A 12,780-nucleotide genomic window follows, 5' to 3' on the forward strand; every position below is an offset into this window, starting at 1 on the left:
AGAAAAGAAGGCAATAGTATATGTAACTACCTGGCATATTTAACTGGTTATTTCTGGCCTAATTTTAGTTTCAATATATATTTTTTTCAAAGTCTTAACTTTCTGTAGTATTTAACACCACACATACTTTTTTAAAAATAGATCAGATGTAAAATGATTACATATTGTTGCCAACAATAAATATCTTCCAAGGATATTTTCTTCTTATACTTTGTGGAGACTCCTCCTTGTATATTATAAAATAATCAATTTCATTTATATTTAGGTTTATTTTCTTATTTTATTTGTTTTATTTGGTTCTGTGTTTCCTGTTGATATTATCAGATTCCTTGGGTCATGTTTATCATTAGGTAAAGCAAGAAAGATTGTATTAGGTAAAGATTCTCTGCATTCAGGAGAACCTGACCTTTCTGAACCTTCCTACTGCTACTATGTCCTGAGGCTTTGTGCTTTAAGAGTTGCCTGAGATGCAACTATAGCAAAAACTAATCCGAGACTATGCAATAAACTAAACTTTAGAAATGAGGTTTTCATTCACATTCTTTCATTTTTATGAGAGAATTCATATTGAATTCATATTGAATTCACATTCAATTTTTATGTTGAAAACTGTTTTAACATAGCTCTTTATTTGTAAAATAACATTTAAGTAATCAAGCTGAAATGCATCATTTTACATAAGAGCTGTCATGTATTTATGGTTTTTAAAGAATTTACACATCTAATTCCAAACTGCAATAAGTAGTAGGTATTCTATATAGATATTTAACATCTATCTAACTACATCTCATTATATATACATGAATAATATACTGTAATATAATTATATAAAATATATTTACACATATATATGTTATGATGACATATAAAATAGACGTGACACAAATAAAATGGAAACTATGAATATTTATATAATTAAAATGCACAAATATTGATTCATTTAGTAACTTCCTTGTGGTAATTCTTATGTGTTAATATGTTTTTGTTTTTTAAGTATGTCTCAAGAATTCACTTTGTTTTTATGTTTAAAATATGCTAAATTCTCTACTGTGACTTTATTATTGGCAATGAAAACAAAATGGTAAATTAGCATGAACAGCATGACTTTTATATTGAAGTAATTTACAATTAAAATTACATTTGGTTCTTGTTGGGTAGAGTATTCCTGGATGCAGGTTTTTCTCCTTCAGCACTTTGAATATATCATAGCACTCCCTTCTGCCCTGCAAAGTTTCTGCTGAAAAATCAGCTGGTAGCCTTATGGAGATTCCTATGTATGTAGCTATCTTCTTTCCTTCACAACCTTTAAAATGTAGTCTTTCTCTGTCACTGTATTTTTTTTTTTTTGGCATTTTAATTAGTATATTTCGTGGGTGTGGACCTCATTGGGTTGAATTTGCCTTGGAGGACCCTGTGCTTCCCGTATCTCTGTTTCCCTCCCCAGATTTGGGAAGCTTTCAGTTATTATTTCTTCAAATATATTCTCTCCCCCTCCCCACTTTCTTTCTCTTCTTCTTCTGTGATCCCTTTAATGTGAATACTATTATCCTTGATAGAGTTACTGAGTTCTAATCTATTCTCATTATGCAGTATTTGTCAGTCACCTGTTCAGCTAACTACTTTTTGCAATGGTTGAAACATTATGCTATCACCTTTCATCTCTATTCAGAGACATCCATGCTATTTTTAGATAACAGTTCGAGAGTAAATAATCAGAAAATGACCAGCCAAAGAAAACCATGAAGAGCAAAGACACCATAACTTTTTGGATTTGTATTAATTTGTTTCTAAGATTTAACATAAGGCTATACTGTCATAAATTATTTATTAACTCAGAAATTTTATTGTCAACAGTTGCAATTAATAATACATTATTTTCATTTCAAATACACACTGAATTTGTAATATTTTCAAAATGTAATACTATAAAATTTTTCACATCATTTAACTTACATGTACAATCACAGTAAATGCTTCAAAAATCCATTTTACCTGTATTTTATAACTGAAGTTCTAAGTCAGTCACTCTGTCAGAGTATAGTGAGTGTACCATGTTCTTCTTAGAACAATGATGGAGTTTGAAAGTCAAGTAGTAAATTACAGTTTCAGAAAATTCCAAGGAGAGAAAGTTGCATAAATAATCAGCAACATTTAAATTCAATAAAGAACAACGTGAGAGTCTAAAAAAAGAATAAATGTCAAGTGATGGATAAGCCCCCTAGACACCTACACAACTTCTATTTTTGACCATTTTAAAAGAGATAAAAGATCACTAAGAATAGATTTCTTTTTCAGGAAGATTGCATTAGCAGGATATTCCAGACTTTTTAAAAACACATTTCAGGATTTTGTTCTTTGTAATGCAAATTGGGATGTTCTCATAGAGAACAAGTCTTCATTAATTAATTAGTGATCCAGAAGATTTTTTTCAGAAGGTGTTTGATTATTCTATTTGTATATGTCATTTGATTTATATTCAGTCTTTATTATCTGTCTCGTAGGCCTTGTGATATGGTATGTTTTAATATCCATTACTATTGGTATCACTGAAGAAGGATTTAAACAGAAACTGATAATAAACCATACCCTTCAGAAAATAACCTAGATTCTTATTTCAATCTCCTTTATTCCTCTCATACAGTACCATTTATTTAGCAAGAGAAAATTCTGCTAATATTAGAATTTCTCATCTAACATCCAAAAACTTGTAGCAACTCAGAGAAGTAAAGGAGATAAAACCCTTAGAATTAAAAAAAGATCACTAATAATAGCAATCAATTCAAGTGCCTAATCCCAGAGAGGGTAAGAAATGTAAGCCTGGAAATGAAGATATATAGCAACGTTTAGCCCTTGTGAATAGAAGCTTTATTTATGTTGGTCTCACACTGGAGGAATATTTGTTCCCTTATATTTTCCTTAGTTCTACTACAATAAAGAAAGAAAGAAACAAAGAAAGAAAGAATTAAATCTTGTTCACAGGTCAAGCGTATACTTTTCTTTATCTTTTTTACAGTGTGTATTGAAGAAATTTCTACAACTTTTATAATTCTCCCAAACAACAATTTTCTACACCCTTGTCTCTGGGCACGGTGTTTCTTCATTGCTGGTATTCTCCACCTTGCCTTCTTTTCTTACTCCACAGCATTTCTTTTCTGGCCTCTTTCTTTGTGCTACTATTTCCCTTCCATGTACTTTCTTACTGGCCAAAAAAAAAAAAAAGACAGTGCATCTTGCCTGAGAGAAGAAAAGAAAAATAGCAAAGGTACAGTTTTAACCAAAGAAGTATTATTTATATTGCTTAAGTAAATACACTAAGGTAATATATATTATTTTATCTGTTCTATGATAAGATCCTGCTTATTGGCCTGGGATATCAAATCCCTGAATGTAGAAATCATTTCATGTATTAATCTTGGCATAATTTTTTCAGACACTATAGGTGGCACACACATAAAGAGACTAATATGATCATGAAACTGGTAAAAATGATAGTACTTATTTTATCACCATTGTTATTATTAGAATTTGAACGCCTTACCTATTCTGATATTAATATAATTATATAGAGACTGATGCAGTGAAAGCCAGGAAACTAAACTTTCTCTGGCATTCTTTTTTAATATTTTTTTAAAATGTTTTTATTTATTTCTAGGAGAGAGACAGCGTGAGCAGGGGAGGGTCAGAGAGAGAGGGAGACACAGACTGAAATAGGCCCCAGGCTCTGAGCTGGCAGTCAGCACAGAGCCCGACGCGGGGCTCGAGCCCACAAACCGCGAGATCATGACCTAAGCGAAAGTTGGTCGCTTAACCGACTAAGCCACCCAGGCGCCCCACTTTCTCTGGCATTCTTGAGCAAGTCATCAAAAGTGAAAGAAAAAAAAGACAGGTTATGAGTCAGACTGGTATATTACTAAAATATGAACTTGAAGTCTTAGAGTCAGCAGCATAAACAAAGAAATAAAGGAGAATTTTTAATTTTATTTTTTATTACTTGTCTGAGGCAAAAGATGGATTTGAAATATAAGTGGGTAAAAGTATTTTAAAAATAAATACTTCCACAAATTCTTTTTTAAAATGGAAGTTTCTGTAAGAGAAAATCTTCTCTTGGAAAATCTTCTCTAGATCTTGGAATATCAATTTAAAGGTACTTCATAGGTTCCACATACTCATTAATACAAATCATACTTATGATGAAATGAAAAACATAGAATGTTTTCCCATAAGAAAAATAATTGTTTTGATATAACATAGAATAAACTTGATAGGCTTTAAGGATAATACAAGAGAAAGTAATAGGAAATAAATACTCCTGATGTTAAATACTTCCTAATAATAATTTTAAGTTACCTTGCTATCAGAAATGCAAAAAGAGTAAAATCTTGGTTGGAGCATAATTTGTTCCAGAAACATGCTTGTAATCTGAAGCACTTGTGTATCAAACTGAATTTCCCCACAAGAAATAACAGAAATGATGATCCATTCTATATATTCTAAATATTCATATAAAAATGACTACATAACAGTAATATAATATACAATAATAAGAAAATACACAATCTAATGGAAAAATAAACAAATTAACCTACACTCACCTTTGAAAATCTTCCTGGCTGGTAGAGGGAAACAAGAGAGAAGAAAGTTATTGTGTAGTGAAAGGACAACTTTCACCATCACTCACGGAATCACTGCTATCTATTGGCTCAATGGAATATTTTTCTTTTTGTGCAACTTTAACAAGGAACCTATCCAATGACACTTGTTTTTGCTTACTTTTGAGGATTTTGCAGCAGTGTGACATGGCATTGACAGTCCCCCCAAATCCTGCAGGCAGAGAGAGAGATGGAAAGAACCATTGGCTCAGTTGTAATCATGTGATGTTTGATGTCTTACCAATATTATAAAATTAGCTCCCCATTATTTACTATTTCTATAATAGTTACAAAATTGTACTCACGTGAATCTATTGTTTGATATTTTATCATCTAATTATTGTTATTTTCTATCAAATTGGACACTAGGTATTCATATTTTGCATTAAACCATTGTCTGAAATTCTCATAATTTATATTTTTTACCCAATGGATAACTAAATATATAGATATGTACCTAAATATATACAGAAAATGGAACCACAGTATTATACTTGGCTATTCTGTGACTATTCTGATTATAAATAAGATTAAGATTTCCATCTAGTTAAATTCTATATAGAGTAGAAAAGTGAATATAGTATACCTAGCATGTACAGAAAAAATATGATGCATATTTGAGTATTTAAAAAAACTACTGTTTCCAAACACATTAGAAACTAGCTGGAAGAAAACATGGGTCAATAAATAGGATAATGGTCCATTTAGCATCTGAGATAAGCAGCACATATTCATAAGCAAGAGAGTCTAAGGGAAGAGACTTTAGTGGGAAAAGTCTCTTTTGGTTACTCCCATCTAGAGGACTCTAGAAGACATTTGTTGGTGGCTTTTGAGATGTTCCAAATTTAATTTTCCTGAGTAACTCTCAATGACTGCTCCAACTTTGTGATTTTTTGTGTGATAATTTCTTGGTCAGTATCATCTGATTCTACACACTTACCTAACAGAGCACAAGGTTCATATTTATTTATGGTTCCAAATCTCATTTCACATCAAGGCGGATAGATAGATAGCAGTCAATTTGGAATCTTTGAGTTACTGAGAAAATGAAAATTCCATTTTGTTTTAAGTAAGAGTAGGGATGTTCATAGCCCCAGTAGTTGCTGGCACAATCTAGCAAACAATAAAAGATCATCTTAAAACAAGAGTATAAACTTCATGAAAGACGTAGAAATTAATCTAGACCTTGAAGAATTAGTTATACTTAAGAAGCTAATAATTACATAAAATAATGAGCCAAATTTACTTTCTCAGAGCAATAGTATAACCAAGAAGTTGCATTGATTACTTATAAAACTCACTCTGTTCCTTAGTTAATCAATATAAGTGACTAAAAATAATGGAATGAAGGATAGGATTACAAAAGTAACAGTTATCTGTAAGCAAAATATTCTTTACTGGTTATCATCTTTATGAAAAAGAAAAAAGAATGGAGAAATCCTATTATCTTGATTGAGATAACTTAAAAGCTACAAGAATTAGAAATATGCAACAATTTAAAAGTGTCTTTTATTAATATACAATAAAACTAATGAGAGAAATAAAAAAAATATTGTGAAGAATAAAGAAATGGAGAAACAAATTGGAAAATAAAAGTTATATAAATTTAAAAATATTGGATAATAAAGACTCAGTAGTTAGACAAAACACTGTTGCCAAATAATATAAATATATTTAGCACTACTGAACTATATACTAGAGATGGTAAATTTTGTTATGTTTTTATAATAATTAAAAATAAATTAAAAAATAATTAAAAATAAAAATTTTAGGGGTGCCTGGGTGGCTCAGTCGGTTAAGTGTCTGACCCTTGATTTCAGTTTAGGTCATGATCTCACAGTTTTGAGATCGAGTCCCATGTTGGGTTCCATGCTGGGAGTGGAGCTTAAGATTCTCTCTTTTCCTTCCTCTCCTTCTGCTTGTCCACAATGGAAGGAAAGAAGGAAGGTAGGAAGGGAGGGAGGGAGGGAGGAAGGAAGGAAAACTACATAAAAAATATAAAAAACTTTAAAAAAAAAAACACAATAGCTTAACACATTGAAGAAAAGAACTATTGAAGTTAATTTAGATCTTTTCATTTGAAAAAAAAATGTAGAAAAGAAAAAGATCTAACACAAATCTAATAGTAGATTAAAAAAGAATTAATTGATAACATGAGAAAGAAGTAACTTAAAGAAATAATGGCTCTGGAATATAGATGAATCATCAGATTTAAGAAGCATACCAAGTCCAGAACTATATCTAGATTTAGCTAGTCCATAAAAATATCTCTAACCAAAGTTGCACATAATATTTTTAAAGTTGTCCTCTGAAGTATTCTGAACTCTAAATAATTTAAAAAAAAAAAAATAGTGTAGAGAATGGAGATATGTGAAGTGCTCCCAATACCTTTTCTCTAGGCACTAATCACTTTAGCAGATGAATCACATGGTTTATTATATATATAGACTGTTCCTGCACTTTTTATTGTATATTCAATTTTAAGGTTCCTTCAGGAAAGGACACATGGGTGGCTCAGTTGGTTAAGTGTCTGACTCTCAGTTTTGGCTCAGGTCATGATCTCATGGTTTTGTGAGATGGAGCCTGGTGTCAGGCTCTGTGCTGACAGTGCAAAGCCTGTTGCAGATTCTCTCTCTTCTCCTTCTCTCTCTGCCTCTTCCCTACTCATGTTGTCTCTGTCTCTCTCTAAATAAAGAACCTTAAATAATTTTTTTTAAAGAGTCCTAAAGTAACATGTTAGAACTATGTTCAAAAAAGGATATACCAAGAAGTCATAAGTACTGATTGATGATGAACTGGCAAAATGCAGATCAGTAACCACCATGAAATCAGCACAGATTATACATTCACTAATAATAAAATTTAGCCCTAAGTACTCACTGGACTTTTTGAAACATCTGCTGAAATTCTCAGGACCATAAAGTCTCATCCACACTACCCAATTTTTTTTCCAACTAGCAGGTTCTTCTTTTTAATGTTTATTATTTTTTGAGAGAGAGAGAGACAGACCACAAGTGAATGGGGAGGGATAGAGAGACAGGGAGACACAGAATCCGAAACAGAATCCTGGCTCTGAGGTGTCAGCAGAGAGGCCAATATGGGGCTCTAAGTCACCATCTGTGAGATCATGACCCGAGCTGAAGTCGGAGGCTTAACTGACTGAGCCATCCGGGTGCCCCACGCTTTTTTTTTTTTTAAGTTTTTATTTATTTACTTAGAGAGGGAGAGAGAGAATCCTAAGCAGGTTCCACACTGTCAGTGCAAAGCTCAATGTGAGGGTTCGATATGATGAACCATGAAGTCATGACCTGAGCCAAGATCAAGGGTCAGACGCTTCACCCACTGAGCCACCTATGTGCCCCCATATTATTTGAATTTTATGAAGGGAAACACAAAGGAGATAATTTAAGATAAATTTTTAAAAAGGAAAATAATTACAGCTGTAAATGGCTTTTCTTTAGAGTCTAATTTTGAATTGAGAATTTGCTTTATCAATGTTTTAAGGCTCCCTAATATTTCAATATTATTTTTTAATTAAACCTGCATATGAAATGTTTGGTTATTATATTATTACTCTGTAACATATTACTTCGACACAGTGACTACAGACTTTTTTTTCCTTCTTTTGGAAGGGATTGTGTGTGAGGAAATGGGAGCAAAGATATGTTTAGTACTAGACCACCAGGTTATGGTACAGACACTAAGTACTCACCAAATATTTTAGTGTCCCTTTACATTCCCAACATCCTTTGATATTAATTTGAAACCACTTGAATATATGTGGCTAATGGATGGTGTGTCACTTCCAGAATGAGACAGATAAACCAGTATGTCTGGCCTCTACTTTCTCTTTGCAGTACCTATGGTGGCCATGAGATGCTGATGGAGATGATGCAGATTCACAATTCTGAAACATTCTGAAAGAACCGTTACCGCATAAAGGTTGTAGAATCACCAAATCTGAACCTATTTTCTTCAATGAGAACTATACTTTGGTTTTGTTATGTCACTGAAATCTTAGCATTTCTCTCTTTAGTTTTATTAAGTTGTTTATTTTAATTCCAGTATAGTTAACATATATTGTTTTGTTAGTTTCAGGTATAGAATATAGTGATACAGCAGTTCTATACATTACTCAGTGCTCATCATATCACTTTTTAATGATATTTCACCCATCTGCCCACCCACCACCCCCTTAGTAGCCATCAGTTTGTTCTCTATAGTTAAAAATCTGTTTCTTGATTTCTCTCTCTCTTTTTTCCCCTTTGCTCATTTGTTTTGTTTAATTCTGCATTTGAGTGAAATCAAATGGTATTTGTTTTTCTCTGACTGACTTATTTCACTTAGCATTATACTAGCCAGATCCATCCATGTTGTTGCAAATTGCAGGATTTCATTCATTTATATAGCTGATTAGTATTCCCGTGTGTGTGTGTGCATGTGTGTGTGTGTGTGTGTATAAATTCTTTATCCATTCATCTATTGATGGACACTTGTACTGCTTCCATAATTTGGCTATTGTAATTAATACTGCAAGAAATAAAGGGGTACACCTTTGAAATAGTGCTTTTGCATTTTTTGGATAAATACCCAGTAGTGTGATTACAGGATTGTAGAGCAGTTCTGTTTTAAGCTTTATGAAGAACCTGTTTAGTGTATTCCACAGTAGCTCCATCAGTTTGCATTCCCACCAACAGTGCATAAGGGTTCCTTTTTTCTCCATATCCTTGCCAGCATTTGCAGCTTCTTGTGTTCTGGATTTTAGCCATTCTGACAAGTGTGAGGTAATATCTCATCCTAAATTTGATTTGCATCTCCTTGATGACGAATGATGTAGAACGTCTTTTCATGTGTCTGTTGACCATCTATATATATTCTTTGTAAAAATGTCTGTTCCTGTCTTCTGATCATTTTTAATTGGATTATTTTGGGGGTTTTTGGTGGATTTTTATAAGTTCTTTATAGATTTTGGATACTGACCCTTTATTGGACATGTCATTTGCAAGTATCTTCCCCATTCAGTAGGATGTCTCTTAGGTGTTTTTTGTTTGTTTGTTTGTTTTTGTTTTGTGTTGTTTCTTTAATTTCCTTTGCTGTGAAGAAACTTTTTATTTTGATGTAACCCCAATAGTTTATTTTTGCTTTTGTTTCTCTTGCCTCAGAAGACATATCTAGAATGATGTTGCTATGGCATGATAGTTTCATGTCTTATATTTAGTCCCTTAGTCCATTTTGAGTATTTTTGTGTATGTGTAAGAAACTGGTCCAGTCTCATCCTTGTGCATGTTCCTGTCAGTTTTCCCAACACCATTTGTTTCCCAAGAACATTTGTCTCTTTAAATAGTTAACAATAATTATTCTGATTATTACAAACTTTTAAATTATTGAATTTAAAAATATCCCAAATTTATTCACATTTATAAATAAATAAATAAGCATTTAATTGCAATTAAGGCTACCAAAACCATCACCTTTACATTATATATCTTTCTAAAATTTGACATGCATCAAAAAATTTTAACATAGCTACAGTTATGAATATCCTTAAACTCTAAATATAAATTTACTTGGAAAAAATAATGTTTTTTTCATATAATGAAAAACATATATACTTTGTCTTTTAAATATTTATTAAATAATTTCCTATTTTATATACAAAAGTATATAATTCATAAAATGCTTAATGAATTTCTTCCACTGGACATTATAATGTCATCAACACTCTGGTCATGGCCAGCGAATTATTCAACATCTCAGAGCTCCCTCATGCTCCATTCCTGCCACTAGTAACCCACCAAGGAAATGATAATCCTGATGTCTTCAAGCTGAAGAGTAGTTTTACTTGTTTTTATGCTTTATATACATGTAATCACACAGTATGTACTCTTTGTGCTTGGTTTCTTTTTCTCACAGTTATATTTGAAAAACACATTCATATTTTCCCAGATAACTGTATTTTGCTCAATTTCTAGATTTTACTTGCTTTATATGTTTCTTTTTAGATTTAGTTATATTCACTGGGCTGAAACTAAAAAATATATGCAACAGACTGGAAATGGATATTCATTCGCCTTCATGACTGTTCAAAATAATACTTTAGAATATTTTACAGCAACTAAAATAAAACTGCAATTCCCCATTTGCAAGAATTTTTCCTTAAGATGTTCCTCTACCATTCTACCAATGTAAAAATAAACCATATGAGTGCAATTCAGTACAGCACTTCTTTAATCACAAAAGATTGGAAACAACTAAATTATAATGCCTAGTAAAATGTTGATAAAAAATAAGTTATATCCATGCAATGTTCTTCTACACAATTGAAAAAAAAAAGAGGAGGTTAGGAAGAGGAAAGAAGGAGAACAGTGTATGTGTATATATGGATGGATGGATGGATGGATGGATGGATGGATGGATGGATGGAGATACAGCATAAAAACCCAAGAAGTTATTAATTTTTTAAAAAAGCATGTGCTTTCAATCTAAGGATATAAAGAACTATAGCAATAATTTTAAACTTTGCTTAGTAGGATCATTTTCCATAGTGAAATTAGTTTAGCATTTCAAAGAAACTTTCTAGAATGATGAGATAGTTTTCTCACTATAGGAGAAGAGTAATACAAATATGGAATAGGAAAAGTCCTAAAAAATCTGTCATACTATATTGACAATGTGAGTTTCATAAATTTATGATTTTAATTCCACACGTATATAGACATATATGTATGTTTGTATAGAATATATGCATACATATATTTAATAATTCTGTTAGCTGAAAGGGCCTAGATGCAATGACTTCCAGTAGCATTAATAGTAATAAGAATACCTAGATCCTGATTTTGTTTCCAAATACCATTCCTTAACACAAATAACGAAGATAACTTGAAGAGATGGATAACAAATTTAGATCTCAGACAGAGAAAGTTCAAACTGTAAATGCAACATCTTGTATTGCCAGAAAGTAAGGGAGTTCACAAAAAAATTGTGGGGCCCTATCAAAATAATACATGAGCTACATTTACATTGAAGGGGATCTACCTAATCAAATCTAAGACAACCTGAACATCAAAACAAATGGTGGCAGTTTCAGATTATGACCCAATGATTGAAAAAGAAACTGATGAGTCCATACAGATAATAAATAAATGAGAACAAATAAATAATAAATGGATAATGCAGACATACATAGAGAAATAACAGCTTCCATTACAACAAAATATCAACTATTAAAGGATTAAGAAAAATGATGTTAAAAACAACGTTTTAAAATCATGATAATAAAATTTTATTTACACATTAGTTATTTTGGATATTAAAACTGGGATTTGGAGATTAATGAGGAAAAAATATTTACATAGTTCTGAAGCACATGCCTATATTTAGAAAGAGAGTAAATGACTAAGAAAACATCAAAATTTAACGGTTGGGTAATCTGGTAAGGAGTATAAATTTAAGGCTAATCCTGTAAGTTTTCTTTAGGTTTAAAATGATCTCAGAATAAAAATTTTATAAATCACTTCATAAACTATGCTTACTGCAATTTTCCCTTGATTTTATTTTTGCTTTAGAACCCAGTGTCTAAATGCTGAAACAAGTAAGCAAAAACACATTTCTATCAAAGACAAATTAATTGGACACAATCCAAATGAAAATACTAAATCATAGATTGTGATTTGGAACATGCAAGGACATGAGGCAAATTTCTCATTTCTACTTTTTGGATGATGTGGTAGGGTGGTTTTCTAATAGATGTAAGCCGTATTGATGACTTGCTCCCTGAGAACAGCAGTGATTTTCACACATTTGAATGATTAATATTTGCATTAAAACTACAGGTTCAATAACACACTCAGTTAATTTTGTGCTCCACAGGACTTTAGATTTACTTTACACCATAGTTTCTTTGATTTATCTTCTATTAATGGCAGTTTGTATCATCAAATTTAATAAAATAATTTAGGCTGGATGAGCTCCTCCTCTCAGATATCTACCTTAGGAAGGTTTATTTAAAAAACATATCTAACTGTTCCAAATATGTTTTCAAAATTCACCATATCATATAAATAATTATTTTATTCAATTTCTGTAATTCTTCAATGGTTTGTGCATTTAAAAAATGATCTAATGCTCT

At 31.5% G+C, this 12,780-nt stretch overlaps 1 long non-coding RNA gene across 1 annotated transcript; it reads right to left on the bottom strand.

Moving 5' to 3' along the window:
- Positions 1-4,591: 4,591 nt before the first annotated feature.
- On the bottom strand, positions 4,592-8,517 carry LOC120245563. The gene is made up of 4 exons (XR_005531823.1): positions 8,362-8,517; positions 5,590-5,762; positions 4,771-4,821; positions 4,592-4,610 (listed from the first exon to the last, which is right to left on the bottom strand). It is a non-coding gene; the product is annotated as an uncharacterized LOC120245563 (long non-coding RNA).
- Between the last annotated feature and the right edge of the window lie 4,263 nt (positions 8,518-12,780).

Source organism: Hyaena hyaena, unplaced genomic scaffold, assembly GCF_003009895.1.
Source record: "Hyaena hyaena isolate Hyena2069 unplaced genomic scaffold, ASM300989v1 scaffold_423, whole genome shotgun sequence".
NCBI lineage: Eukaryota > Metazoa > Chordata > Mammalia > Carnivora > Hyaenidae > Hyaena > Hyaena hyaena.